A 6,000-nucleotide genomic window follows, 5' to 3' on the forward strand; every position below is an offset into this window, starting at 1 on the left:
CTTTGAGGAAAAGATCATGATCATTAGAAAGCAAATTACGGACTCCCCTTTAAATCTGGTTATTTCTCCAAAGCTCCATTGTCCTGAGTCTACACAACTCTGCCAGGACCTAGGATCAAGGGAGATACTAAAGTGTTTTAGTACTATATCTCTTGACACAATGATGAAAATAATCATGGCCTCCAAACCCTCAAGCTGCATACTGGACCCTATTCCAACTAAACTACTGAAAGAGCTGCTTCCTGTGCTTGGCCCTCCTATGTTGAACATAATAAACGGCTCTCTATCCACCGGATGTGTACCAAGCTCACTAAAAGTGGCAGTAATAAAGCCTCTCTTGAAAAAGCAGAATCTTGACCCAGAAATTATAAAAAACGAATCGCCCTATATCGAATCTTCCATTCCTCTCAAAGATTTTAGAAAAAGCTGTTGCACAGCAACTCACTGCCTTCCTGAAGACAAACAATGTATACGAAACGCTTCAGTCTGGTTTTAGACCCCATCATAGCACTGAGACTGCACTTGTGAAGGTGGTAAATGACCTTTTAATGACGTCAGACCGAGGCTCTGCATCTGTCCTCGTGCTCCTAGATCTTAGTGCCGCTTTTGATACCATCGATCACCACATTCTTTTGGAGAGATTGGAAACCCAAATTGGTCTACATGGACAAGTTCTGGCCTGGTTTAGATCTTATCTGTCGGAAAGATATCAGTTTGTCTCTGTGAATGGTTTGTCCTCTGACAAATCAATTGTAAATTTCGGTGTTCCTCAAGGTTCCGTTTTAGGACCACTATTGTTTTCACTATATATTTTACCTCTTGGGGATGTCATTCGAAAACATAATGTTAAATTTCACTGCTATGTGGACGACACACAGCTGTACATTTCAATGAAACATGGTGAAGCCCCAAAACTCCCCTCGCTAGAAGCCCGTGTTTCAGACATAAAGAAGTGGATGGCTGCAAACTTTCTACTTTTAAACTTGGACAAAACAGACATGCTTGTTCTAGGTCCCAAGAAACAAAGAGATCTTCTGTTGAATCTGACAATTAATCTGGATGGTTGTACAGTCGTCTCAAATAAAACTGTGAAGGACCTCGGCGTTACTCTGGATCCTGATCTCTCTTTTGAAGAACATATCAAGACTGTTTCAAGGACAGCTTTTTTCCATCTACGTAACATTGCAAAAATCAGAAACTTTCTGTCCAAAAAAGACGCAGAAAAATTAATCCATGCTTTTGTTACTTCTAGGCTGGACTACTGCAATGCTCTACTTTCCGGCTACCCGGATAAAGCACTAAACAAACTTCAGTTAGTGCTAAATACGGCTGCTAGAATCCTGACTAGAACCAAAAAATTTGATCATATTACTCCAGTGCTAGCCTCCCTACACTGGCTTCCTGTTAAGGCAAAGGCTGATTTCAAGGTTTTACTGCTAACCTACAAAGCATTACATGGGCTTGCTCCTACCTATCTTTCCGATTTGGTCCTGCCGTACATACCTACACGTACGCTACGGTCACAAGACGCAGGCCTCCTAATTGTCCCTAGAATTTCTAAGCAAACTGCTGGAGGTAGGGCTTTCTCCCATAGAGCTCAATTTTTATGGAATGGTCTGCCTACCAATGTGAGAGACGCAGACTCAGTCTCAACCTTTAAGTCTTTACTGAAGACTTATCTCTTCAGTAGGTCCTATGATTAAGTATAGTCTGACCCAGGAGTGTGAAGGTGAACGGAAAGGCTGGAGCAACGAACCGCCCTTGCTGTCTCTGCCTTGCCGGTTCCCCTCTCTCCACTGGGATTCTCTGCATCTAACCCTATTACAGGGGCTGAGTCACTGGCTTACTGGTGTTCTTCCATGCCGTCCATGGGAGGGGTGCTACACTTGAGTGGGTTGAGTCACTGACGTGGTCTTCCTGTCTGGGTTGGCGCCCCCCCTTGGGTTGTGCCATGGCGGAGATCGTTGTGGGCTATACTTGTCTTAGGACGGTAAGTTGGTGGTTGGAGACATCCCTCTAGTGGTGTGGGGGCTGTGCTTTGGCAAAGTGGGTGGGGTTATATCCTGCCTGTTTGGCCCTGTCCGGGGGTATCATCGGATGGGGCCACAGTGTCTTCTGATCCCTCCTGTCTCAGCCTCCAGTATTTATGCTGCAGTAGTTTATGTGTCGGGGGGCAGGGTCAGTCTGTTACATCTGGAGTATTTCTCTTGTCTTATCCGGTGTCCTGTGTGAATTTAAATATGCTCTCTCTAATTCTCTCTTTCCCTCTTTCTGTCTTTCTCTCGGAGGACCTGAGCCCTAGGACCATGCCTCAGGACTACCTGGTATGATGACTCCTTGCTGTCCCCAGTCCACCTGGCCGTGCTGCTGCTCCAGTTTCAACTGTTCTGCCTGCGGCTATGGAACCCTGACCTGTTCACCGGACGTGCTTGTTGCACCCTCGACAACTACTATGATTATTATTATTTGACCATGCTGGTCATTTCTGAACATTTTAACATCTTGACCATGTTCTGTTATAATCTCCACCCGGCACAGCCAGAAGAGGACTGGCCACCCCTCATAGCCTGGTTCCTCTCTAGGTTTCTTCCTAGGTTTTTTTAGGCCTTTCTAGGGAGTTTTTCCTAGGGAGTTTTTCCTAGCCACCGTGCTTCTTTCACATGCATTGCTTGCTGTTTGGGGTTTTAGGCTGGGTTTCTGTACAGCACTTTGAGATATCAGCTGATGTACGAAGGGCTATATAAATAAATTTGATTTGATTTGAGCTAACCTACATATGAACAGACCAGAACCCCCCCAGGTCACAAATCTTGCTGCTGTGATGGCACACTGTGATATTTCACCCAATAGATATGGGAGTTTATCAAAATTGGGTTTTCAAATTCTTTGTGGATCTGTGTAATCTGAGGGAAATATGTGTCTCTAATATGGTCGTACATTTGGCAGGAGGTTAGGAAGTACAGCTCAGTTTCCACCTCATTTTGTTAGCAGTGTGCACATAGCCTGTCTTTTGGAGAGCCAGGTCTCCCTACGGCAGCCTTTCTCAATAGCAAGGCTATGCTCACTGAGTCTGTACATAGTCAAAGCTTTCCTTAAATTTGGGTCAGTCACAGTGGTGTCATGACGTTGGCCTGTTGGTGAGGTTTATGACCCCCATAAATACCCCCCCCCCCCCCTCTCTCTCTCTCTACTCTACAGATGTGACTCTTGGAAAGCCCGTTGTTAACATAGAGAGTCTGGTAACATCAAAAGAGTGGTGAACAGAACCATATTTCGGTAATCCAACCAGTTAAAAATATGCGTTGGTACTTAAAGAATATGATGTCAGATCAGTTGTCATCTGAGACATTATTACTGATGACAGGATGACATAAACTGTATCTTGGAAAGTCTACACATTCTAGTTATCAGATTCACATGGAATTGTTGTGCAATTTAAATATGAAACTATTTGTGAACAGATGAAATGTAATTTTAGCTTCTAAATGAGAGAATTGGTTTTCATAAGTAAACTAAGCTCAATTCAGTGGCCCCGCCCAAGTGAACAGACATTGGTGGTAAACTATGAAACACGCCCTTCTCTCCCCACTACATAAGCCCTTTACGAAAATGTAGCATTTGTGTTCCGAGGACGACGGTCCAGACGTTAAAAGGGCTAATATCAAACTACAGAACTAAGCCAACTTCAGCATGAGCTTAAAGTATGGCAACTTGGTATGAACTTTGAACTCTTATTCACTAAAGAAGTGATACCTCCTAGCCGTTGAGTGAGCAGCAGCAGCTGTAAACGTGGGCTAGGGAAGGACGGACAAAGTATCTCTTCTACCAAACACACGACGGTACTACAACGCATGCGTTCTACCAGACATTCTTCAGAGGACAGGAACATCTCTGTTGGGCAACACGGCCTTCCATCTACGACCAACCTATTGAAGCACAGCTCAGAGTAAATATTTCTAGCATTTTCCTTTTCCAAATGGGCGGTTATTTAGAATGCATAAGATTCTGTATTTACGATCGCATAGCTTTACAAGGTCTGATCAGAGACCAGATTCCTTTGTTCCTCAGTCTTCCCGCGCTTTCATTCAAAACCCAACCCTCTTTCTTTGTGTAACCAGCCGTCATATCTGTTCCGTCCGCTAAGGACGTTTTCTTTTATGACATAATTAGTAATCAATGTATGACCCATCCTGTCTGTGTAATTCTGTGTGATTGTTTAGGTATTTAGTAAATAAATAATTAAACCAAATTTTGTATTGCTGATTCAACTTGTTAGCCAGGGTTCGTGAAGATAACCAAGAATTCTACGACTTCAGATGAGACTGGATAAGGTGACGATTAAGAATTGACTGCTATTGATGTAAAAGATTACCAGGTCTTTAAGAGTTTATTCGGAAGATAACAGCTCAATAAACATTCTTTCATGGTGCCCCGACTTTCTAGTCAATTACATTTACATGATAGGTTCAATCAGGTAATATTAATTACAGAGAAATGATTTTATAGAATAGCATGTCATTTCACTTAATCCAACATAGCAAAGTCATGACACTGGACAGTGTCTACTTTCTGTTTAGGGCCAAGTAGAATTCTAGTTTGCTCAGTTTTTTTGTTAATTCTTTCCAATGTTTAAAGTAATTATCTTTTTGTTTTCTCATGATTTGGTAGGGTCTAATTGTGTTGCTGTCCTGGGGCTCTGTGGGGTCTGTTTGTGTTTGTGATCAGAGCCCCAGGACCAGCTTGCTTAGGGGACTCTTCTCCAGGTTCATCTCTCTGTAGGTGATGGCTTTGTTATGGAAGGTTTGGGAATCGCTTCATTTTAGGTGGTTGTAGAATTTAACGTATCTTTTCTGGATTTCGATAATTAGCGGGTATCGGCCTAATTCTGCTCTGCATGCATTATTTGGTGTTTTACATTGTACACAGAGGGTATTTTGCAGAATTCTGCATGCAGAGTCTCAATTTGGTGTTTGTCCCATTTTGTGAATTCTTGGTTGGTGAGCGGACCCCAGACCTCACAACCATAAAGGGCAATGGGATCTATAACTGATTCAAGTATTTTTAGCCATATCCTAATTGTCTTATTTGACATTCCTTTTGGCATAGAAGGCCCTTCTTGCCTTGTCTCAGCTCGTTCACAGCTTTGTGGAAGTTACCTGTGGCGTTGATGTTTAGGCCAAGGTATGTATAGTTTTTTGTGTGCTCTAGGACAACGGTGTCTAGATGGAATTTGTATTTGTGATCTTGGCGACTGGACTTTTTTTGGAACACCATTATTTTTGTCTTACTGAGATTTACTGTCAGGGCCCAGGTCTGGCAGAATATGTGCAGAAGATCTAGGTGCTGCTGTAGGCCCACTTTAGTTGGGGACAGAAGCACCAGATCATCGGCAAACAGTAGACATTTGACTTCAGAATCTAGTAGGGTGAGGCCGGGTGCTGCAGACTGTTCTAGTGCCCTCGCAAATTTGTTTATATATATGTTGAAGAGGGTGGGGCTTAAGCTGCATCCCTGTCTCATCCCACGGCCCTGTGGAAAGAAATGTGTGTTTTTTGTGTTGTTTGTGTACATGGATTTTATAATGTCGTATGTTTTTCCCCCAACACCACTTTCCATCAATTTGTATAGCACACTATCATGCCAAATTGAGTCAAAGGCTTTGCCTTTGTTTTGATTTGTTTGTTTGTCAATTAGGGTGTGCAGGGTAAATACGTGGTCTGTCGTACGGTAATTTGGTAAAAAGCTAATTTGACATTTGCTCAGTACATTGCTATCACTGAGGAAATGTACGAGTCTGCTGTTAATGATAATGCAGAGGATTTTCCAAGGTAGTTATTGGGGTCGAATTTGTCTCCACTTTTGTGGATTGGGGTGATCAGACCTTGGTTCCAAATATTGTGGAGTTTAAGTGGAACCAATTGGAATTTATTGTCTGTATATATGTCTGTATATTGTTGTCTGTATATTTTATAATTTCATTGAGGATACCATCAACACCAC

Source organism: Salmo salar, chromosome 19 (assembly GCF_965601325.2).
Source record: "Salmo salar chromosome 19, fSalSal1, whole genome shotgun sequence".
Lineage (NCBI taxonomy): Eukaryota > Metazoa > Chordata > Actinopteri > Salmoniformes > Salmonidae > Salmo > Salmo salar.